Source organism: Lissotriton helveticus, chromosome 9, assembly GCF_964261635.1.
Source record: "Lissotriton helveticus chromosome 9, aLisHel1.1, whole genome shotgun sequence".
Lineage (NCBI taxonomy): Eukaryota > Metazoa > Chordata > Amphibia > Caudata > Salamandridae > Lissotriton > Lissotriton helveticus.
In genome coordinates this window covers 859,295,028-859,321,066 of record NC_136070.1, presented here as the reverse complement: position 1 = coordinate 859,321,066, position 26,039 = coordinate 859,295,028, and the positions used below count along the sequence as shown (strand labels likewise).

The window sequence follows — 26,039 nt, the reverse complement described above, 5'->3', positions numbered from 1 at the left end:
AGTATTCGCACCAGACAAGGGGAAATGTTACACGGATGTATATGGATGTATATGTTGATTACTACTAATTTGTGACTGACATTCATTTTAATGTTAAATTCTAAAATAACTGTAACACCTTTTCTAGTGCAATTTTGACATCATGTTATTTTTCACTTATCCCTACGATGTGTGTTGCATATATTGTTTATGTTGGAATTTTCAAAATTTCTTTAAACACACCTTTTTATTTAGATATCCTTTTTTGTGCAAGTGTCCATTTTTTGGAAGGTGTTGTGCACCAAATTCATACAAACAATGTCTTGATATGGGTGTGTTTCTTTACATTTCTAAGACCTCAACATTACAGCCATATGCATTGCACATTGATATGCTTATGCTTGTACGAACAATTTCTAAATGCACAAGTAATTTGTAAATGTTAACAGACGAGTTAATTGATAACAGGTAACAGTGGAGCTTACAGTCGATTGTGTCCGAAACAGAGTTGGTCTTGATCGTCATCAAGCAGCACCAGCACAACTAGGCAGATCAGATCCATGGTGGAACGGGAAGTGTGAAAGGGTCTGTTTCAGCATTATATCCCTTCTATTCTGCCAACTCAGGTGTGGAGGTTTGAGCGCCACAGTCACGTCAGCGGAAGGCACATCATGATTGGCCAGCGGGGAAACAGGAGGTGCTCCCTCTGACATCAGTTTGTGCCTAGCCTGTCATCAATGCGGTTAATATTTCATGGGGATGACAGCAGGACGTTTGTCTATGGATCCACTAACATCTAAATAGGGTGAGTGAACCACCAAGCAGGAGAGTAGGAAGACCGCCAAAAAAGCGATGGTGGACCGATTCCACCAGGATCTAAATCAGGCCCTCAGTCATCAATCATTTACAGGTCAGTAAATTGAGTACCATCAGCTGGATATTAGTGATCTGTGGTATTTGCAGCATTTAGAAACGGCAGAAGTGTGTTTCATGTCATCTTTTGGACATGAGATATGTCTCTGGGTGTCTTAAGTATGATAACATCTTTTGAGTTGTCAATGGAAATATTTAACCCAGATTGTCTTTAGTTATACTGAGGATTTACTATTAGCATATCACCAACTTAAGGTATTTCCATCAGATGGATAAAAACTGCCTGTCAACTCCTTTTCAGAATTTGGAGCAAAGACAAGGCCATCCTCTTTGTTCTCAATTTCAACCGTACTACTTACTAACGGTGGTGCCATTTTGCAGTCAAAGCCCTGCCCATTTGGAATGCCCTTTCTGGGATTGAGAATTTATGCCTCATTGATGTCATTGAAAGCTGAAGGGAAGTTGGTTTGGCAAGGCACTTATAAGTCCAGTGCCAAGCAACCCAGCCACGTCTGTCAAAATGTCCTGCTAAAACTGTAACAGCAGTAAGTATTCTCCTCCTGTTTGACCAGAGCTTAATCTTCGATTTCCCTTCTGTTCCCTCTCCTCTGCTGTCCTCCCAGAATTTACATGCAACTTTACATGGCATAGAAGCTACATTTGAAAGTCTGTGTTGAGTCGTCTTTTATAGTTTGGACCTTGTTACCATTGATTACACTAAACTTTACTCCTTGCCTTCCCTACTAAATTCAGATGGTCTTTTATAGCATGCTAAAAGTGTTTGAGGGGATTAACACAATTCAAGGTTATATTTTCAATGTAGTCATGCGATAAAGGACCACAGACTCCGAATTTTAGTTTTGTGGATTTATTATAATACCAAAAATAATTGAATATAAACACACCTCAATATAAGAGTATATTGGTACATACAAATCAATACAGAGCCAAGTCTACAAATGTAATCCATTTGGCACAAAAGGCATAATATGATGAATTACAAAATCAAAATGCAACAAAGAATAGAAGTAGAGTCCAATTCTCTTTTCATTAGAGAAGAAACAAAAGAATCATTCCCTACTCTGCTCTACTTGGAAATCCTACCTATTTCCCCGATATTCTATCCCAAAGGTGTCAGCACAGGTCGACTTCCTAAGAAATACTCACGCCAAATGGGTCTGATAGCTTAAAGCTACAGAGCTGGTTCTAAGATGCTCCTTCTCCTCCAAAATAAGCAGAAGTCTCTCAAATCTGTCCCTGTGCATCATAGAAAAAGGCAATGTTCAACCCACAATAAGTCTCAAGGTAAAATTTTCCATTTGCAACATCTTTCAGTAAGTTTCCACAGAAGCTTTAATTAAATTGGTTCTTCTTCTTCCAGTGGCCTTGGTTCTCAGATAGGCCAGCCTTCTTCAAAGACATTACGGGTATCTCCTTAAATCTAAGAATATCGAGGTTGAATTCCTGTACCTGCAGTAAGGTGAGAACACACTGTATTCAAGCACAAAAAGGATTCATTTAATTATAATTCTTGAGCAACCAAGGAGAAGCGAAACTCAAAACAACTTGCAGTTTGGGCCTACAATACAGGCAACTTAAACTAAACACAAATTACCTTGCACGCGTAATATTTCCTCCTGCACATTAGACATACAGGATTATAGGTTTCTTAATACATACAAAGTCCTACTTAAATGTGCACACTACATTTCAATGCCAATATAACTTTGAATAAATGCATCTTAATGATCATGAAACACTGCAAACAACAAAAATACATGAGTGCTTTTAAACCATGAGTATAGTGCACCCATATAATTTAGAGTGTTGCAAGCGGTCTCTCACCATTTACTTCCACTTGATTTTAACTACTTATGATTAATTGTTCATCGCAATTCCCTATCAAAATTATGTGGACTCCTTTTTAAGTGTTTCAAATTTTAACGAGCCTCTTGCTAATATGCCCCTTCTTTGTTCAACATACAGCCCAGGGCCACAATGTGTCCTCTGTGCATTTTATGCGATCCATGGGGCAGCTGTGTGTTTCATCACTTTAACTGTCATATGAGAGAAAGTCTGGTCATCAGGATTTCAACTCATTTCACCAACATTTCGGTGAAAAACTTGACCCCGATCAGTGAAACAAAAGAAAGAAGGCCCCACAACTCACATTTTAGTACCATCAGTTGAAGGGTGTTGAGTGAAGCCTAATGTTTTAGTTGCCCGAGGACTGTGTGTGAAAAGTTAGTAAAATTAAAAGCTGTAAAGTCGCACTCTTTCCTATAAGGATTTAGGGCTGGGGCAAATGTACATTGTGGTAATAAGTTTGCCTAGCAATAAAACAGTATGATATGGTTCAATCTGTAATGTACGATCCCAACAAATAAAAAGGATTTAAAACTTTTGTTCTAGAGTACCAGAAGATCTAGGGGAGATGGCAGCGTTTAATGATTGATTGACAAGTTGTATCCTTTTACAAATCCATACATGAGTGCACCAATACATATATTTACAATGGTCATTTGTGTAGCACACAATAGAAACTGCATTATTTAATTCATGCAGTATACGCTGCTACTTGGTAACCAGTCCTATGATGAAGAATAAATGTCTGAGTTTGCCCTGAAAGGATTCAAACTTACACCTTGCTCGTTACGTGGAGCTGTTTGCAGACGATACATAACCAACTGATCATTTTCATAATATTTACTGGGGTAGGAACTAGCAAGCAGCCCCTTGCACAAAGATATTTGTAGTTATGATTGATCTTACCTAAAACCTTATATACACAGCATAGAGGGTTAACCACCTGAGCGGTGTGGGCGTAGACCATTGAGAATTAATGCATTACAGCGTGCGAGCAGAAGATCCTTGGGTAAATGTTACATTTGTGGGCCTGTGGTAGACAGTCTACTTTGAGAACAGTTTTCATAAGGACATAAACAAACAAGATTGCTTGACTATCTGCAGCAAAAATAATAAACAGTGAATGTGACATCCATTTTAGACAAGCTGATGTGGAGACCTAACTTAGGCCTAGCTTGCATAAATTAGGAAAGTGCACTTTAACTGGTCATATCAAAATCATTTCATAGACATAGCATCATATAAATGTACAAGTGAATTCAAGTGTAGATTACTATTATGCACATTGTTATAATGCAGTTATGATTAATGCCTAAAACCTTCATCAGCTGTATGATCAAGGGGTCTGCACTGATGCACAAATCAGAGCATCTCATTGTTCTACATGGGCTCTACCAGCAATCATCACACCGCCATAGTTGTTCCTGTCCATCACTACCATAGAACGATGAGTGGAATCAAACTGCTGCTACTTGACAACTACACCGTTATCAGTGATTTTATACTGGAATTGGTGTAAAGTGGATTGGGGAGATTTTGCGGGATATTGAGCAGGCAGCAGCGCACATTATGACAAAGGGAATGAACACTCAAAGTTCATCAGCACCATGCGCTAACCTGGGTTGTATGACAGAGGCACGCATTGCTAAACCATGCGTACCTCTACAGGGAATACGTCTGAACAATGCTTTGCTTTATCACACATTCCTTAACCAAGCATGCCTTTACCACGCAATTTCGTGGGAAAAAGGCATGACTGTTAAAGGAATGTGTGGTAAAGATCAAACCCTAGGCCCACCCGCCCTGAGCCCTAAAAACTACCTGACCCCTGAGCCCTAAACACTACCCCGGCTCCCGCCTGAGCCTTAAACACTACCCGACTCCCCCGCAGCCCTAAACACTACCCTGACCCCCTGAGGCCTAAAAACTACCCTGACGTCCCCTTAGCCCTAAACAGTACCCCAACCACCCGAGCCCTAAACACTATACTGACCTCCTGAGCCCTAAAAACTACCTCCAACTCTTAAAAACTACCCCCGAAACTCAGCCCACTTACTAGACTGCATCCTCTCCGGATCATTCCTCTTCCTGTGCCTGCCCATCCCAGCATCTAGACAGTGCATTGCCTTAACCACACACATGGTAGGTTAAGGCATATACACAGTTCCGCTTGCAGGCAAATGTCACCTGTGACTCAGCCCGCTTTATAAAGGCAGTTTCCCGCTAACATGCCATTCATGCGTCAATTAGAAGTCTCCCTCTTTGTATTTTAGTATTTATTGGTATTTGTAGAGCGCATCAATCATCCCTAGGGATATCACGGCGCTGGGATGGAGCTTAAAGCAAAATTCAGTTAATTTTAAAAAGAGTCCTTATCTAGGAAATAAGGTGGTTTTCAGTTTTTTCCTGAACAGCAATCAATCAATCAATCATAGCATTTGTATAGCGCGCTTCTCACCCGGATGGGTCTCAAGGCGCTGGGGGGGAGGGGGGGTCTGCTACTACTCGAAGAGCCAGGTCTTGAGTTGCTTCCTGAAGGAAAGGTGGTCCCGGATCAGCCGGAGATGGATGTGGAGGTAGTTCCATGTCTTGGCTGCCAGCTAGGAGAAGGATCTTCCTCCGCTGGTGGCTCTGCGGATGCGTGGAACGGCGGCGAGGGCGAGGCTGGTGGAGCGTAGCTGGCGGGTGGGAGTGTAGAAGGTCAGGCGGTTGTTGAGGTACTTGGGTCCCAGGTCGTGGAGGGCCTTGTGTGCGTGGGTGAGGAGTCTGAACGTGATCCTCTTGCTGACGGGGAGCCAGTGCAGGTCTCTCAGGTGTCCGGAGATGTGGCTGTGTCGGGGGATGTCCAGGATGAGTCGTGCGGAGGCGTTCTGGATGCGTTGGAGTCTTTTCTGAAGTTTGGCTGTGGTTCCGGCGTAGAGGGTGTTTCCGTAGTCCAGTCGGCTGGTGACGAGTCCCTGGGTGACCGTCTTCCTGGTTTCGGTGGGGCTCCACCGGAAGATCTTTCGGAGCATACGCAGGGTGTTGAAGCACGATGACGAGACGGTCATCGAGAGGGAGGAGCCCAGGATGAAGCCCAGGTTGCGTGCGGGTCCGTTGGCTTGGGAGCGGTGCCCTGGGCGGGGGGCCACCATGAGTTGTCCTAGGTGGAGGGCGATGATCCCAGGATGAGGACTTCCGACTTGTCGGAGTTCAGTTTCAGGCGGCTGTTCTTCATCCACTCGGCGACGTCTTTAATCCCTTCGTGTAGGCTGGTTCTGGGGGTGGCGGGGTCGTTTGTGAGGGAGAGGATCAGCTGGGTGTCGTCGGCGTAGGAGATAATGTGGAGGTTGTGTTGGCGTGCGATGGCTGCGAGGGGGCTCATGTAGACGTTGAAGAGGGTGGGGCTGAGTGATGATCCCTGTGGTACGCCGCAGATGACTTCGGAAGCCTTGGATCTGAACGGGGGGAGGCGGACTCTCTGCGCTCTTCCGGAGAGGTACGAGACAATCCATTCCAGTGCCTTCTCTTGGATTCCGATGTTGCTGTGGCGATGTACTAGGGTGCGGTGGCAGACAGTGTCGAACGCTGCGGAGAGGTCCAGGAGGATGAGGGCCGCATTTTCCCCGTTGTCGAGCAGGGATCTGATGTCGTCTGTGGCTGCGATGAGGGCGGTCTCGGTGCTGTGGTTGGCTCGGAAGCGGGACTGCGAGTGGTCGAGGGATCGGTTTGTCTCAAGGAAGGCGGCAAGCTGTCTGTTGACGGTCTTCTCCATGACCTTGGCCAGAAAAGGGAGGAGCGAGATGGGACGGTAGTTCTTGAGGTCGGTGGGGTCCGCCGTTGGTTTCTTCAGGAGGGCGCTGAGTTTGGCGTGCTTCCAGCTCTCCGGGAAGGTGGCGGTGTTGAAGGAGGTGTTGATGATGTCCCGGAGTTGGGGTGCGATGATGGAGTCGGCTTTGTTGAAGACGTGGTTGGGGCAGGGGTCGGTTGGTAATCCGGAGTGGATGGTGTTCATCACGCGGGTGGTGTCTTCGGTGCTGACCGGTGTCTAGGTGCGGAGGGTGGTGGTGGGGAGCGTTGGTTCGGCGGTTGGGTGCGTGGTCTGTGCGACGAAGCTGTTATGTATGTCGGCGATCTTGCTGTGAAAGAACGAGGCGAGAGAGTCGCAGAGGTCCTGCGAGGGGGTATTGTCGTTGTTTCCGGCGCTGGGGTTGGAGAGCTCTTTGACGATGCTGAAGAGTTACTTGCTGTTGTGGGCGTTGTTGTCCAGTCGTTCCTTGAATGCTGTCTTCTTGGTGGTGCGGATCAGCTGGTGGTGTTTGCGGGTGTCATGCTTGAGGGCAGTCATGTTGTCTGTGGTCTGGTTGTTGCTCCAGGCTTTCTCGAGGGTACGGCAGTTCTTCTTGGAGTTCTTGAGTTCGTCGGTGAACCAGGAGGCTTTCTTGCTGCCGGGTCTGTTGGGAGGGATCTTCAGTGGTGCGAGGTTGTCTGCGCAGATGGTGATCCACTGTGTGAGGTTGCTGGCTGCTTCGTTGGGGTCCGTTGTGCTGGCGGGAGGGTTCTGGCTGAGTGAGGTGGTGAGCTGGTTGGCGGTGATCTTGCTCCAGTTCCTGCGGGGCACCTGTTGCGGGTGGTGGTGGGTCGTGGTTCTTCTGAAGCTGAAGTGGACGCAGCTGTGGTCCGTCCAATGAAGTACGGTAGAGTGACTGAAGGAGATGTGCTCGCTGGAGGAGAAGACGGGGTCAAGCGTGTGGTCGGCGTAGTGGGTGGGGGTGTTCACCAGTTGCTTAAGTCCGAGGTTGGCGAGGTTGTCCAGCAGGGTGGTGGTGTTGGTGTCGTTGTTGTTCTCCAGGTGGAAGTTGAAGTCCCCTAGGAGGATGTAGTCAGCGGAGGGGATGGCGTGCGGGCTGATGAAGTCTGCAATGTCTTCGCTGAATCGTGTGTGTGGTCCAGGGGGTCTGTAGATGAGGGTGCCTCTGAGGGTCGTCTTAGGGTCGGTGTGTATCTGGAAGTGGAGGTGTTCGGCGGCGGTGAGGGTGTCGTCGGACTTGGTTGTGATGCGGATGGTGTTCTTGTGTTCGATGGTGACACCTCCTCCGGTCTGGTTGACGCGGTCCCAAATGATCAGCTGTCAGGCGAAGATCCAGTGGTAAGTTGTTCCAAAGAACCACTGCTACTTTGGAAAATGATTGATCACCCATTCTAACCTTTGATGTGCGTTTGACTGATGCAAGGGCCAAATGACATGATCTCAGGTTTTGTGGGGGGAACATGAAATTGCAATTGATCCCGCAAGATGTGAGGTCCATTTTTATGCAAGATTTTGTGCGCAAAACATAGGAGTTTAAAGCTAGCTCTCAGACGTACAGGTAGCCAGTGAAGTTCCCTTAGGCAGTAGGATGCTGAGCTATATTTTTTTTGTTATAAACTAATTTAGCGGCAGCATTCTGGACAACCTACAATCTGGCAAAAAGGTAGTCGGCCATGCCAACATAAAGGGCATTACCGTAGTCCAGTCTACTTAAAAGAAGAGCCTGGGTCACGGATGGTCTGCAATTGTAGGGGATCAAGGGAAACAATCGTCTAAGCAGTTTTATTGTGGCAAAAGCTTTACCACATAAGGTACGCACTTGGTCCTGCATGGAGAGGGTGTCATCAAACACAATACCCAGGTTTTTTGCTGCTCGTTTGGGTTTTGGGGCGGTACCTAGGACCTGGGGCCACCAACTGTTGTCCTAAATTGTCTGGGCGCCACCAAAGAGTAAAATTTTGGACTTCCCAGCATTTAATTTTAAACAGTGCTGAGACATCCAGTTTGCAAGTTCAGAAAGGCAGTGTATTAAGTTGCCCTTGGTCTCTGTGTTGGTCGGTTTCTTTAGCAGGGGAATCACCAATTGGGTGTCATCTGCGTAAGAGCAAATCTCAAATCCCCACTACCTGCTAATGTCCGCCAATGAGGAGACATATGCATTAAAAAGGGTAGGACTCATGGTCTCTCCCTGCGGGACTCCCTGTTTAATATTCTTCGAGGAGGAGGTGTAGGATCCCATTTGAATTGTTTGGGTTCTGTCTTTGAGAAAAGAGGCGAACCATAATAAGGCTTTACGACAAATCCCTTTTTTATATAATATTTGAAGTAATTTGGTACGTGACACGGTGTAGAAAGCCCCAGTAAGGTCCAATAGGATCAGTGCAACGGCTTGATTTTGATCAACCTGTGACCTGATGCTATCCCATACTGCTAATAGGGTAGCCTCAGTACTATTATTTGTCCTAAAACCTGTCTTTGACGGATCAAATAAATTGTTGATCTCAAGGAAAGCAGTAAGTTGTTTGTGAACTAGCCGCTCTAGAACTTTAGAGAAATATGGTAACTGTGAAATTGGGCGGTAGTTAGCTGGATCATAAATTCCGAGGCCTGTTTTCTTTAGGAGGGTGTAAAACCACTGTTTTTTCCATATGTCAGGGAAGCAAGCTTGCTCCAAGGATTGATTAAAAATGTTAGTAATAAGGGGACATAAGACATGCACTAATTTGGAGAAAATAAAATGTGGACATGGGTTAAGTGGGAATCCTGCTTTAACTTCAGACATTGCCTTTGCCACCTGTTCCTCTGAAAAGGGGGTCAGTGTTTCAAGGTGGATTTTTACTGCGGGATGGGTGGCCAGATTTACACAATCAGTATTATCTTCTTCGGGGGTATTATCAAAAGAAGCGTACATTTTTGTCACTTTATCAGTGAAAAAGTTGTTAATTTACTCGCAATTCTCTATTGTGGGAGTCAGTCTGTGATAGACTAGTGGGTTTACAAAGTTCACAAATAACTTTGTATAATTCCTTCGAAGAGCTACCATTATCTTCCACCCTTTTTGTATAATAACATTTTTTAGCTTGTTTTAACATGTGGTGATAATTTTTCAACTCCGCTAAATAGTTTAATCTATCAATGCTGTCTTTTGACAGTCTCCATTTATGTTCTAAGGTTTGGCATTTTCATTTGTTAGTTTTTAATTCGGGTGTATACCATCCTTCTGAAAGGGATTTAGGAACTGGTTTACTATTAAGTTTAGGAGCACATTTTTCAAGTGACTTCTCGATCTCTTTTTGTAAATGGGCAACTGATGTGGAGACAGAGCTCTGGAGGGGGGCGACGGAGTTTTGGTAAGTAAAATGGGTGGAAAAGGTTTCCTGAGTAATTAAATTCCATGCTCTTTTCCCTACTTGATGTACTGATTCAGTCTTGGATGGTTTGTTAGGTAGAGCTAGGGAAAAAGGAATTAGAAAATGATCTGTCCAATGAAGTGGTGTATCTCATGGAAGTTAATGGTCATTATATTAGAGAACACCAAATCTAGGCTGTGGCCAGCCTCATGGGTCAGTTCCAGGATCCTTTGTGTTAATTGCATTATAGCCATGTCATTTTCCAGGTATTTGACACCCGGGTTTACTATATTTTTGTAATGAATATTAAAATCACCCAAGACTAAAAACTGACTCTGTTTCAAACAGAGGGGAAGAAGTTGCGTCAGTAGGTCAGTATTTATTCCGGGGTGATGACCAGTAGGATTGTAAATAACAGCACCACCCAATAATACATAATTGCCCTTTGAAATTGAGAAGGCTAAGATCCCTAGTGTCCTCATTTGGATGACTGTAGAGGGAGTGCAGGAAAGATGTTCTTTAAAGAGAATGGCTAAACCGCCGCCTCTCTTACCCTTTCTATCCTGTTTTAGTATTTTATAGCCTGTTGGTAAAGCAGAGACAATATCAAGAGTATTATTATCATCAAGCCAGGTTTCGGTGACAAAAGCAAGGTCAGGGTTTAGCTCATCTCTCATCTAATATATCCCAGACCTCTGTACTATGTTTGGGAAGGGATCTGGCGTTCAAATAGATACAGTTTAAATTAAAGGTACAGTGCTGATTGTTTGTAGCTATACCTGTGGTATATGTATCTAGGCAGCCCCACTTGCAGTCTAAGCATGTGAAGGGGCCTTCAAACTCTGCCGGAGAAGCTTTTGTATGGCACGGTACGGTGATTTGTTTATCTGCCAGTTTTAAAAGCATGTCTCGGGAGTAAGATTTTAGAGGGCAGTCCTGTGAGGTGGAAGAAGCAGAGTGTCTAGCCCCTAGGCCCGTTTGGGCGCAGACGGGCTTGCCCTTGGCGCGCGTCTTCTGTGTATTGCAACATACACATGCTTACACAGCACTATTGAAAAATCTATTGAGGTTTGGTAATGCACCTATTTGCTGACTTATGGCATGAATAGAATTTCAGCTGTAAGAAACTGAGACATCCACAGAGTTCTAAAAAGTAGCTGTTGATTCACGTTCCTGTTAACCCAGTGCACAGTGAAGACAATTTGTTTTCTTGGATAGTCTGTTGGTTTCCATAGCCATAATATATTGAGCAACATTTGAGGCTCCTTCGTCACCCCATTGGAATTGGAAAACATTGAGGGTGTCTTTTTTACATTTAAGCGTAGTCCAGTCTTTTCCTTTTCAGGACTTCTATAGACCACCAGATTGTCCTAATAATAATTTGCTATTGCCCAGTGCTCTCTACATTATTTGAATTTTACGATTCTTGAACCCTTCAATTTGTATATAGATGACCTGAAATGCCTCCTGCCAATGTAATTTAATCTTGCTTTAGCGGGAATGAATATTACCCATTGGTCAACACCACAAAACACACAAAGCAGGCCATATTTTAGACTTTAAATTTAAATGACTGTGGTATAGTTATAGGTTATACAGCGCCTTAGGAAAATTCGAACATATATTAGTTCAGGATAGTATTGAGTTATGGTGCTGTAAGGTGAGGTGAACCACCAATCTCCCCCATAGTTGTGCCCAAAGCCAGCATAGAAATTCATGAAACCCTCAGCACACGTCTGTAGAGTAATATTAAATACAAATGCAAGTATACACAAATTATAAACACAGTTTCAGAAATCTTCTTTCTTTTATTAATTTCTTTCGTATCAGCCACCACAAGTTTTGTCGCACAAACTGGGAAATCGTCCCGCAACTATCTCAAGGCTTCAATGTCATTGGTAGCAATTTTCCATGTGGGGATAATTCCATCCCACACGCTTTAGACTCCAAGTGAGTCTAATATCCTTGCTTCAAAGTGAGCACATCCGTAATTTTCAGTAAAAGCACACAGCTCTGCGCCGTAGTACAGCCGCAACTAGATCAGTCTGTCTGGTCCTCGAGTATGATCAGAAGGAAAAGAATAAAATAAAGAGAACATTTTTGAAACTGTGTTTATAATTTGAGTATACTTGCATTGGTTTTAAATATTACCTTACAGACATATGCTGAGGATTTTGTACATATTTTAGACTTGATGTTTTCTAATCTTCCTGATTTACAGGTACTTCCGGCTTGTACACTTATTTGGTCTGATCACTTTTTAGTGCCTTTCATGTTTAGCCACTAGATGTGGCAAAAGAAATAGGGTAGATTGCGGACTCTTTCTAAAGCTTGCCGTTAGATTTCTAAGATACCTTTTTGTCATAACTTGCATTCTTCCACTGCTCTTTTAAACAGTACCTTAGATATTGAGGTTTCAAATTTTAACCAGTGCCTTAAAATACCCTGAATCCCACTGCCCCATTAAAAATCCATACCTCCAGAAAAACCCATCCAAAGGGCCCTTGGTTCTCTTCCTCCCTAAGAGATGAAAAGAGACAATGTAAAGTTATAGAACGTCAGTGGGTTCGTTTTTTATTCCTGAGGCAAAAGCGAAATCCAAATTATCACTACAATAATTTCATAAATCGATCAGTAAAACTCCGAGAGATCACTTCTCCTCCCTGATCTCATCTGCTAGTAACACTCTTGTGCACTGTCAAAAATCGTCCAACTAGTTCCTATCCCCTGAGGCCACGGATAGCAGAATTTCTCCTTCCTAAGAACTCTATAATGATCTATCTAATTTTTCCATGTGAAAATTCAAAACATTTCAAATTTCCTGTGGTAACTCCCAGTACGTCCCAATTTGAGTCTTGACCCAATGTGGGCCCTTCGCTATTAGCAGTTTATGCCATTTCAGAAGCTGACTCTGTTAAAGAACTCAACAAATGTAAATTGGGTTCACCTCTCCATGTCCTCCCAATATTCTCAGATGGCTTCCTCAACCATTAACCCTGTGTTAAACAAATGTTTGAACAATTCTCTTGAATTTGGTCCTTTTCCCTCAGATTGGAAACTGGCATTTCTTTTGCCACTGATAAAGAAACCTAAAGCAAATCCAGTTATATTACATAAGTTCAGACCTATCTCTCTTTTGCCGGCTCTGGCCAACATTACGGAAAAATGTGTCAATAGACAACAAACTTTTTTATCAGGAATTTAATGATCTGTTGCATGATTCCGATTCAAATTTACTATTAGCTTTTAGTATTGAATCAGCTCTACTGGAGATCACTGAAATTGTCAAAAGAGAATCTGGACCAGGAGTGTACTGCCATGGTAGTATTGTTTGACCTATCAGCTGCTTTTGATACTGTCTCGCACCCTACCTCACTAAACATAATCAAATTGGCAGACATCCAGCATCAGGCATTTGCATGGTTGAAATATTTTCTGGAGGGCAGATAGTACACCATCCTCCTTTCACATTCTCCCCCAGGCCATTGCAGTATGAAGTACCCCAGGGCTCAGCCATGAGTCCCACTCTTTTTAATTTATGTTTACAACTGTTGCCTAATCTGAGTGAATCTTGGGGTGTGTTGGTGCTGTAGTATGTTGGTGGCACACAAATTCTTCTATCTTTTCAGAAACATAATCACAATGCCCTCTCTACTTTCAAACAGTGTTTTCAATGAGTGGTAGGGTAAATTAATGCTAACTTTCCTAAATTAAATTAAGAAAAATAGTGATTCTTTTCTTTGATGCAAAGTGCCCGCCTTCTCCTATTAGAATCATCTTAAACTTTATTTCGGTCCTCCGACCATAAAAGTGCAAATGTGTAACATTTATGCAGAGATTTAGATACATTGGTAAACAGTTAAAAAATTTAATTCCACAAGTTGTTCTACAAATTGTTAAAAGAATAAAATTAACATACACGTAGTCTGAGTAAATAAAATGCTATGCCTAAATAAGGGTGGATGTTAAGTGTAACTGCAACAAATAATGGGCTGAATGCTGAATGATTCAAACATTCTCCCCCATCAAGAGATCCGAGTTAAATCCATCATTCTTTTGCCCACTACGCCACCCCAATTTGGACTGAGCAGTATGCAAATCAGGCTTGACCCTGTGTCTCATGGGAACAGTCCAGACTGAATTGCCAAGCAAGGTCCTCCCTGGACTGGAAACAAGCATCCTGGGACCAGTTTCAGCCTATGTCACCTTCATCAGCCAGGCTAGCTTTAATCCAGTGGCACAATGAGCAAGGGACCCACGTCTGGGCATACCGATCCAACTTAGGGCACAAAGTATAGCTGCAACAAATGATGAAAGGAATGCTAAATGATTCAAACATTCACCCAGTCAAGAGATCTGGGTTCAATCCATTATTTTTGTTGCCCTCTACGCCACCCCAGTTTGGACCCAGCTATATGCAAATCAGTCTTTACCCTGTGCCTCATGGGAACAGTTCAGACTGAACTGCCAAGCCAGGTCCTCCCGGGACCAAAAACAAGCATCCTGGGACCAGTTTCAGGGTATGTCACCCTTCATAAGCCTGGCTAGCTGAATCCAGGGGCACAATGAGCAAGGGACCCAAGTCTGGGCATACCCATCCCACTTAGGACGAAAAGTATAACTGCAACAAATGATGGACGGAATGCTGAATGATTCAAACATTATCCCCCAGTCAAAGGATCTGGGTTAAATCCATTGTTCTTTTGACCACTACACAACCCCAGTTTGGACCCAGCCATTTCCAAATCATTCATGATCCTGTGCCTCATGGGAACATTGCAGACCAAAATGCCAAGCCAGTACCTCCCAGGACTGGAAACAAGCATCCTGGGACAGGTTTTGGGGTATGTCACTCTTAACCAGCCAGGCTAGCTTGAATCCAGTGGCACAGTGAGAAAGGGACCCAAGTCTGGGCATACCCGTCCCACTAAGGGCAAAAAGTGTAACTGCGGGGGTGCCACTCGTAGGCGTGGACACTTGGCAGATTGAATTCATCTTTCCTTTGGCTCACGGAGCACGGAGGCTGAGCAAGGGAACTTTCCACGACCGAGGGGCAGAGTACGCCGGGATTAACAGCCGGGACGGGACTGCGAGGACCAGCGGGCCTTGCGTGCCATCACTGGCCACAGCTGGGTCCTCTTCCCGCACCCTCCCCCCTGACTGCATATTACGCCTCACGGCTCGTAGGCGTGGACACTTGGCAGATTGAATTCATCTTTCCTTTGGCTCACGGAGCACGGAGGCTGAGCAAGGGAACTTTCCACGACCGAGGGGCAGAGTACGCCGGGATTAACAGCCGGGTCGGGACTGCGAGGACCAGCGGGCCTTGCGTGCCATCACTGGCCACAGCTGGGTCCTCTTCCCCCACCCTCGTCCTACCTACTTCAACAACATCCATACACGCGCACGCGGGACGTGCCCGGGTGAAGCCCGGGCCAAGGGCGGGCTCGTTGTAGCCCGTTTGAGACCGTGCAGGACCGGACCGGGCCATCCCTCTTTGCCCTGATTATTTCACTCTGACCGAGGGATCCATCCTTGACCCAGATGGTGTGCCTATAAATCATGGCGGGTCGAGAGACAAGGAGTAAGACTACTGCCTCAACTACTTCGATCGCAGGTACATTGGACAATTTTTTATTGAGAGCGAACTCTGTTCTTTCAAAAGAGATTGTGGTGGTTGAGAGCCGCCTTTCACAAGGCACTGATAGTCTGAGGAGGTCTTCACTAGGCCTAATAGCTAGTGCTAAAACACCTGAAAGGGGGGGGGGCTCTCCCACTCCCCTATTGGACAGCATTGAACAAACTATTGCGTCTGTCTTACATGATCTTGGAAATAGCCCAGGAGCGGTCGGGGTTCCTTTACCAATTACCCCTGAAGTCATAATTGCACCACCATGTGTAGCTCTTACCAACACGGGGACATCAGAGGGTGGGTTGTCATCCACGAATAGTCATACAAGGGGAGCAAGGGAAAGGGCGGTCCATAAGAGGAAACGCGGCTCTCTGGTGAGGGGCGGGAAAAAGGCTAAACTTGATAAGGGTACTGAACCAAACCACACGATGACCTCACTCGGCAGTACGGAAGTCCACCCTCTAACCACCGCTGACACTAATGTATTCCCTCAAGATTTGGTGCCAACCCAGCCGACCGCATTCATATTTGGGGACAATGCGCAGGCAGGGGCAGACAAGCTGACCCCTGCACTGTGCTCTACTTTGGAATCTTTGCTTAACCCACTAGTGGTCAGATTAAATTCCATAGAGAATAGGCTCCTAACTATTGAACAGGCCACGGGGGAGATTATGAACCATCTTAAGCAAGCTCCAACTGCACAGCAGGGGTCAGGTTGGTGGAGGGGGAGACCTAGTTCCAGCCCCTGTGCCTGCTCCTAACTTAAACGTGGCCCCAGTAGCAAATCCTGTGACAACACAGGCACCTCCGGGCGCGCCCGGAGCTAACGTTTCTAGTTTTATAGGCCCAGGTAGCGCAGAGGTTGAGCGTCCCAAACTAGATGGTGGCCGTGCTAGGTGGACCAAGGCAATTAACCTGCCCCCGGAGGCAGCCCCCCTGGTAGTCATACTAACTGGTGTTCCTGAGCTTAGCGGCACTACCCCCGAATCATTTTCCTCCTTAAAAAATAAGGTTGCCTGCTGGTTGAACACTCACAGACAGGTTCCATCACAACAGGCAGCTGAAATTGTTATGGTTAGAAAGGTCCCTTGGGTGGGCCCCCTAAACAAACACATACAGGGGGACTGTGTCTTGGTTAATTTCAGACATCCAGGCATTGTTTCACATATTTGCAATTGGGTGGGTGACACAGCTGGTACCACAATCCAGGCCCACCCACTGTCTTTCTTTTACCCACCACCAATTAATCCAGCTCCAAGTTGGGGGGAAGAGGGCTGGACTAGGGTGGGAGCTAGGAGCTTTACTGGAGGGCATAGGTTTAATCAGTTCCCCACCCCTATGTACCCTAACTATCTTCATGTCAACAGGTTTAGTTCTCTAGACCTGGTGGATTGACTTAATTTGGGAACAAACCTGGATAAACGAGTTTGCCAAGTAAACCAACAAAATCTCCAGTTCACCAGGGAAGACAGAGACAGGAATGGGCTGAATAGCACTCAAGGGGAATTAAAGGGGGGGAACAGGGTGGGACGGCTTCTATACCCTCAGAAAGGTGGGATGTCACAAAGAACCAGATGCTTTGGTCAAACGGGGAGAAGGACCCCATTATGTCTTCTGCTGAGGCTATGGCTGGGAAATCATCCTTAAAAATTATATCATGGAACATTGCAGGGCTCCATAGCAAACTGGCTTGCCCCGAGTGGGGCACTTTTATTGTCTCGAGTGATATCTGCTTCTTTCAGGAAACCTGGGCAAGACAAAAGCAATTCAGGAGCGGTTTCGCTTCCTTCTCCATACCTGCAAAATGGGGGGGGAAGGGGAAGGCCCTCGGGAGGCTTGACAATTTGGGTGAAAACTCATCTGGGGTGCAGTGCCAGGACTCTGGAGACAACAACGGAGGATGTGCAAAGCATCCTTCTAACCTGGCCTGACGCCTCCAAACTAGTCCTGGTGAATGTATATTCCAGACCTGTTAGTCCCACAGCAGAGTCTAAAACCATCGAGGAACTCTCTATGTTCCTATCCAGGATCCCCCAGGGGATCACTCTATAGGGGGGGCGATTTCAATTCCCACTTCGAGCCACTGAGGGATCTTATGGATGGTGTTATATCTGAAGAGGACAATTACTGGAAGATCCCACCGGTGGTGGGTCCCCCGCCTAAGTCGTGGGCACCATTGGCAGTTCAAATTCTAGCCTGAACGCTCAACCACTCAATTAGGGCATGCAATGGCCGTGCTGGTATGGACATACCAGCACAACACACTTTTAACAAACCTGGCCAAGTGGCCCGATTGGATTACATATTCGTTGAAGCCTGCGCATGGCACAAAGTCATCGATTTTAAGGTGGTACCCAGAGCCGAAAGCGATCACAACCCCCTGATTCTAGACTTTCTTTGCCCTGGTCGTTCTAAGAATGGCCAAAAGGGAAGGAGTGAACCTGATAAACGAGCACTTCTTTCCAGCAACAGACGTAGAATCAGATTGGACAGGGCAGTCACTCGCCCCAAGTTAGTGGCTAATATATATTTAGAAGTAGCCTCTGCACTGGAATCTGTGATTGATCTGACTCTGGAGCCCCTTTCTGGTTCTGCATTTGTAAAACTCGGTGTTGTCCACCAGACTTTGCTCAAAAGCGTAGCCGAGTTCCTGAACCCTGCTGGAAATGGGAAAAGGCCAGATAATAAAACAAACCTGGTTTAATCCAGCGTGCAGAAGGGCGAAATTGGAGCTCATCAAAGCTCTGAAATGAAATCCCAATAGTGCTTTGATCAAAGAAAAAAGGGCTGCCTATAGGAATCGAATCCGCAACGCCAAAGCAGAATGGGAGGCGGACCATTGGGCCAACCTAACATCGAGTCTCGCTGGAAGGAATGCCCGGCAATTTTGGCAAATTGTTAACACCGGGTCAATAGAACAAGGGGAGGCTGTGGCCCCTAATGTAGCCGCCGAGGTATGGGAAGAGCACTTTCGAGTTCTTTACCGGGCGGACGACCACGTGGGGGCACCAAACCCTCCTAACCCAGCTCCTAAAACTCTGAGTCAATTACCTGAATATGAGTTCACTGTGGGGGAGGTTGAGTCTGCTATCCTCGGCCTTCCTTAAAGCAAAGCTCCGGGCCTGGACAAGATACCAGGCGACCTCCTAAAGCACGCAACGGCGGTATGGGCTCCCTATCTGACGGCCATTTTTAATGCAATTTGGGGGGGCATGGAGGTCCCGAGTACTTGGCTGGGGGCAGAGATTGTCCCTATCTTCAAGAAGGGTTCACCTCTGCTCCCAGCCAACTACAGGCTGATCAGTCTGATCGACGTGCCCCAAAAAACTTTTTGCACGCTTGATTTTAAACCGTCTTTTAGACTGGATCGAGGAGCACTCCATCCTAAGTCCTTTCCAGGCTGGGTTTAGGAAAAAGGTTTCCACCACGGACCAGATCTTCCGTTTACGCATGCTCCATTGGAAAACCGTTAAGATCTGAGGCGGGTCACTGTACACCATCTTCGTAGATCTTCGCGCGGCGTTTGATCTGGTCCCGTGCCAGAAGCTGTGGGCCGTACTTCGGGAGCTTGGAATTCCCCCTCCAATCCTGAACATGCTAATACGACTTCACGACCAGAATTTTGCACAGGTCCGGTGCGGTAACTCTGGTTCTCTGTCGGCAGGATTCCCCGTTGGCAGGGGGGTACGGCAGGGTTGTGTCTTGGCACCAACCCTGTTCTGCCTCTACGTCAACGGGGTAATCGCACACCTGGACGCGGTTCAGGACAGTGATGCCCCTAAGCTTGCAGGGTCTAGGATCGCGGCGATCATGTTCGCGGATGACACGTTACTTCTTTCTAAAACCCGTATGGGTGTTCAACGTGTCCTGGACGGGTTTGTTTCCTTCTGCAAAGAGCGGGGCTTGGAAATCAATACACTAAAAACTAAATATATGATTTTTAATCCCCCAACAACATCACGTCCAAACCCTATGATAGACGGTGTTAGACTAGACAGGGTTCAAACTTTTGACTACCTGGGCCTCACTCTTAATGAATCTTTTACTTGGGCCCAACATGAGCTGAAATTGCATCTCAAGATGACACAGATTGGGGGGGCATACTGAAACTTTTAAGTAAGTAATCATATTAACCGATCGGCCCCCCACTAGAAATCTATAAACTGCGGGCACGTGGGGCAGTATCCTACGGGGCCGAGCTGTGGGGTCATAAAACGAGCCCAGCTCTCACTGTTGCGGAGAATAGATTTCTAAGGCAATTGACAGCTCTGCCCGCGAGTACCCCATTAGTGCCGCTAAGACTGGACCTTGGTATCAGACCTATTGAGGAGGAACTTGCCCTCAGACCCCTAACCTTCTGGAGGAGAGTCTGGGTAACTCCAGAGTCATCTGAATATAGGCAAGAACTAATTGAGGTACTGGGTCTGCCTAATGCGGGTAGGCTTCCTTGGCTGAAATACGTAAGGTTGGAACTTGAGAAACGTGGACTTGCGCCATTGTGGTCTGACCCGGAGCATACTTGTGCCGGCATCTCACAAACCAACTGGTGCAGCTGTTCCGGGAAAACCGCATGGCCCGGGAAAACCGCATGGCCCAGTTATCATCCAGCACCAAATTGGGCACTCTTACAGCCAGCTTTCTCTCAATTAAGGATTCATATTCTCTGGAGCGAGTGATAGATGACATCAGCCCTGTTGCCTCGAGGAAGCTTTTTCTCCAATGGCGGCATGGATCGCTACCAATCAGATCTTTTACGTCTGACTGGTCTGCACTATTGCCAAAGAACTGTCCAGGGTGTACTGAATCCTTAGAGAACGAGGTTCATGTAATCTTTTTTAGCCCTGCCTATTCAAACCCGCGACGGAATTGGATTATTCCAATCTGTAAAAATCTGGGCCTAAGCCATTGCCAACAGGCGTACAGAATTCTAAAGACAGACCTTTCTCCGGCTGTGGTTTTCGCTGTCACAAAATTCCTAGCAGCAATGTGGAACATCAGAAGGGCATTTGTGATTAATCTACAAAGCAGATCACAGCAGTCACAGAACTGAATCCTATGGGGCTTGGAATTAGAACTAGTAGGGTATAAGGGACAATTGCTAAATATAGGAAATTTGCATTTGACTAAATGGTATTTTTATGCTTGTTTTAACAAATGTTATTGCATTATTCAAACTGTTTTATGTATTGCTCTTTTATGACAATGTCTGTCAAAATAAAGATTTTCAAGTTTTTCAAGTAACTGCAACCAATCATGGACGGAATGCTGAATGATTCAAACATTCTCCCCCAATCAAGAGATCTGGGCTAAGTCCTGCGTTTTTTTGCCCACTACGCCACCCCAGTTTGGACCAAGTCATATGCAAATCAGTTTTTACCCTGTACCTCATGGGAACAGTTCAGACCAAACTGCCAAGCCAGGTCCTTTGTGGACCAGAAACAAGCATTCTGGGACCTGTTTCGGGGTATATAACCCTTCACCAGCCATGCTAGCTTGAATCCAGTGGCACAATGAGCAAGGGACACCAGTCTGGGCATACCAATCCCACTTAGGATGAAAAGTATAACTGCAACAAATGATGGACGGAATGCTGAATGAGTCAAACATTCGCCCCAGTCAAGAGATCTTGGAAAAATCCATTGTTCTTTTGACCACAACACCACCATAGTTTATACCGAGCCATTTGCAAATCAGTCCTGATCTTGTGACTCGTGGGAATGTGCCAGACTGAACTGCCAAGCCAGGTCCTCCCAGGACAGGAAACAAGCATCCTGGGACCGGTTTAGGGGAAGGTCACCCTTCATCAGCCATGCTAGCTGAAATCCAATGGCACAGTGAGCAAGTGACCCACTTCTGGGCAAACTTGTCCCACTTAAGTCGAAAAGTGTAACTGCAACAAATGATGGATGAAATGCTGAATTATTCAAACAATTTCCCACAGTCAAGAGATCTGGGTTAAATCCATTGTTCTTTTGCCCACAACACCACCCCAGTTTGGACCCAGCAGTATGCAAATCAGTCTTGACCCTGTGCCTCATGGCAACAGTCCAGACTGAACTGCCAAGCCAGGTCCACCCTGGATCATAAACAGGCATCCTGGGACCGGTTTTTGGGTATGTCTCCCTTCATCAGCCAGGTTAGTTTGAATCTAGTGGGACAGTGAGTAAGGAACACATGTCTGGGTATACCTGTCCCACTTAGGGCAAAAAGTGTAACTGCAACAAATGATGGACGGAATGCTGAATGATTCAAACATTCTCCCCAGTCAAAAGATCTGGGTTAAATCCATGTGCCACCCCAGTTTGGACCCAGCCATATGCAAATCAATCTTGACACTGTGCCTCATGGGAACAGTCCAGACCGAACTGCCAAGTCAGGTCCTACCTGGACTGGAATCAAGCATCCTGGGACCGGTTTTGCGGTATGCCACCCTTCATCAGCCAGTCTAGCTTGAATCCAGTGGCAAGGGTCTAGACTGATTTGCATATGGCTGGGTCCAAACTGTCCTGTGTTCACTACACCACTGGATTCAAGCTAGCCTGGCTAATGAAGGTTGATACCCTGAAACCGCTCCCAGGATGCTTTTTTCGGTCCAGGGAGGACCTGGCTTGGCAGTTCGGGCTAGACTGTTCCCATAAGGAACAGGGTCAAGACTGATTTACTTATGGATTGGTCCAAACTGGGGTGGTGTGGTGCGCAAATGAAAGATGGATTAAACCCAGATCCTTGTGACTGGGGGAGAATGTTTGCATTGTCCAGCATTCCATCCATCAACTGTTTCTTTAGCATAAATAAGAGTGGGCGGCATGGCCCATCATTCTGGCTTTGTGGTAAAAATAGCACTATGGTACGGACCAAGTAAAAATAACCAGTTACACGATTACACAAAAGTTAAATATACAGTTAAAAGACCATAAAAAGTACTTCAAAGGGCTAGACATTGACATGTGTAATAATGTTACATTTTCAATACAGACCTTCTAATAGCCCACATATTGCTGAGAAACTTGCCAACTGCACATAAAACTATCAGGCTAGAATCAGATTTTAAAATGTGCAGTGCCTTGCGATGGCAACAGATGCCAACACGTTTGCAGATGAGAGGAAATTTGTAATCATCGTTGCAAATTCAACAGGTGTATGCTGTCTGTTTTGCAAAGTTTACATCTTTAAAGAAGATGCTACAGCTGGTTCCGGAGAATACTCGGAAAACAATTGTTCATTCGGTGGTAAAATCTAGACTGGATTACGCAAACAACCTTTTAGTTGGATTTCCTTGCTTACCTAACCTAAACACTCCAGATGGCTCCAAATGCAGCAGAAAGGCTGATTTTAAAATTCCATATTGCCAGTCTATCTTTCCTCACTTAAAATACCTACACTGATTGCCGATTGACAAGCAAGATGAATTTAAAGCACTCACATTGGCTTTTTGAGCAGTATCAGGACTTGGTCCTCTTTGTTTAAGAAAAAGACTAGGCTCTTATCAACGATCTAGAACTTTAAGATCAAACAGCATTAGATCTAGAAAAGGATGCAGATGTTTTGTATTTCTGTCTGCCAAACTCTGGAATGCACTACCTTCTAGTCTTCGGATGCAGGAAGAAATTATGTGCATTCATGTTTAGATTGACTATAGTTAATATAGGCCTGAATTATAAAATGGTCATGTTGTTTTTCATCTTTCTTTTTGACACGTGAACATTTTATTTCTCAGTGACCTGGAGTTCTAATTGTCGCGTGTAATGATATCTTTCTTTCTCTCCCATATTAGGAAATAGTCTCTTTGTTTTGTGATAATTGTGAAATGATTTACTGAATAGCACATTTAAGATGACACCTACAGTGTGAAGACTAGGCCAGTTATCTTATCCTGTTACAGAGAGTGTACATTTTAATGAGGCAGAAATACATTTGCATTGTGACAAACCTTGAGAACCTAACATGTACGTAATTGTATTATCTCATCATACCCGATTGGAAAGTCTGGAATTTCCCTGAAGATTTTTACATCTAAATTGATTAAAGATGTCAGTGTATAGAAAGGACACAGCAGTGGATCGTCCTCAAGTTTCAGTACAACCAAGATGGATGCAGTCAACGTGGATTCTGCCAGGGTTCACATTTATGCAAAAGAGCTATATGGCTGGCTTAAGGTTGGTGCAATGACATGGCAAACTGTTTTGTAGAATGCCTGCATAAAGATATCGAGACTTGACTCTTTATTGTGCTTCTAAAGGGAAATACTAGACATTACCTCATTGAGTGTGGTTGGTTAGTCAAGACACTCAGAGAACCACTGTGAGATCTGAGGAATCTTTATGTGCCCGAGAAACACTTCTAGGTCCTTCCTGAGTGTACAATTGTGTACATACAAACAGGTGTAGTCTGTCAAGGGCCTTGAATCCTCAGTGGGGAGGGACACCTGTAACACATAAATATATACAGTTCAGAGAACAGTTTCCCATAGGCTTCCTCTACAGCCCCCCCCACTGATACTTTTTCATGTTCTTAATACCTGTAAAGAAAAACAAAGCCGTATTCCTGAACTGGAGCTCATGAAGTAAGTATCCTCTCGAATCTGCAGAATGGGTTATATGGTTCAATACACTGTTATTTAGTACCCACAAAACATAATGATCATATATGCTTCATATCAGACACATACTGGAGTTACTACACCAGTGGACTTTACCAGGGGTGGAGAGCCCGCCATCCAGGAGCGCTCAATCAACCCTGCTGTGGAAACATATAAACAAAACAAACCCAGTCAGATCTTGGGATGCAATGCAGGCGTAGGATGTATACCCATAAACAATAATGCTAACAAAGAGCCTTTTGAGCAAAGCCCTGTGCCTTTTACATTATCCAAAGTAACATCCACACCCTAAGCACAGTCACGGTGAACAATTCCTTTGAGGCCTATGTGAGTCACCACTTAAGGAAAGACAGTGTGGTCGTGACCTTGGGGTTTCACACTTTTAAAAGCCAACAATGATGAACTTTTTTCCCAATAGCTCCCTGGAAACAGTCTTGCACAATGTCAGCCGTATACCTTGGTAAGCGAGCTTAGTAAAAGCCCCCCTTGCTCTCCCTGCATGATTTGGGTCCCAAACTCACCAACAAAGGAGTATGGATGGAATGCCGATAGCAGATCAGGATACCTACACACAGTCGACATAGACTACGAGCAGCTATCGGAAGAAGGTTAAGGAATGCTAGAAGTCACCTCGCAATAGTAACCGCCACGTTATCAGAGTGACAGCCATTGCGGAAACAATGAAAAAGCAAAGCAGTGACCTCCACACAGGCGGTTCTGCAGGTTCCTACCCTGCAAGAGTTGGAGCCCCCGACTCGACCCACGGGGGAGGGAGAAAAGCAGAAATACCACAAGACATGGTGCAAGCCAAGCACAGCGTAACAGCTCAGCAACGAATAGACGAGGGTATGAAATCAGTGGCGCACTAGACACCCTTACCGCACCACCCTTTGTACTTGCTGCAGCTTCTGGAACCGTTTTTTTAAGTTCAAGAAGCTTCTGGAACCGTTTAAACGGCACCCAACTGGTTCTGTGGATCTCGATATGTCTACGTCAGATACGGCAGGTTCCCAGGGCATCATGGGAGTTGTGGTTTTATTCGGGTTTGTTGGAACAACCGGATCGTATGTCTCTGCCAGGGTTCTACGAACGCCCTGTTCGGTGCATTGCTATATAGTAATTTCCAAGTTCCTGAGCTATATCCTCATCTATAGTGTATGTCTCCTCCTGCTTCCCTTTTATGTGTATTACTTTGTCTCTGTGTAGCTTAGTTCGCAGCATGCAAGCTCGTAGTTCCCTGTATTTATTACTTCCAAAGTAAGATAGCAAAGTGTGTATTCTGCTTCATTAATTACAAGCATTTTAATCTGTGTTCTAACTGGTACTAACACCTTCCATATATTTTTGAGGAGAAACGGATTTTGTTTATGGCTTCCAGGTCTTTTAGTTGGTGGTTCAATTCCTCTTTCTTTTTCCTCCTGGCTTTGTTTATATTGGCTGATATGGGCATCCCAGAGGAAACTAACTAAAGTTTCTATGGAGCAAATTACTGCCAGGTACCTGGAGATTGACTCTTGTATCTCTTTCCGATGCAGCAGGTTGTGGAGTATTGTATTTCCCCAGCTGACGGGACCCTCCTGCTATTGTGATTGCTATTGAGATGGGTGCATGGGCAGAATGTGAAAACATCCCTGTCTCACCACAGTATAATCTACCCTTTAATCGTTCGGTGTGCTGCACAATAGAATATACATTTTGCAGGACTGGGAGTATAGTACCTTCCGAATATCAATGAGGCTCCCCTCTCTTAACCATTGACTACCCTCACGGGACCTGGCTCCTGATTGACCTGGTAGTTGGGTAGATGTCATTCATCAACAGATTAAAGTCTCCACAAAATATGATCTCTTTGTCTGGGGCTGGAGGACAGCCTCTGCTGCATGTCTCATTAACACATCTTGGACCGCATTTTGTCCACAGATATTGGCCAGTGTAAAAGTGATGGAGCCT

At 45.4% G+C, this 26,039-nt stretch overlaps 1 long non-coding RNA gene across 1 annotated transcript; it reads right to left on the bottom strand.

Moving 5' to 3' along the window:
• Window positions 1–1,679: 1,679 nt before the first annotated feature.
• On the bottom strand, window positions 1,680–25,023 carry LOC144781931 (uncharacterized). Its single transcript, XR_013601093.1, has 3 exons — window positions 24,009–25,023; window positions 23,748–23,915; window positions 1,680–2,322 (listed from the first exon to the last, which is right to left on the bottom strand). It is a non-coding gene; the product is annotated as an uncharacterized LOC144781931 (long non-coding RNA).
• Between the last annotated feature and the right edge of the window lie 1,016 nt (window positions 25,024–26,039).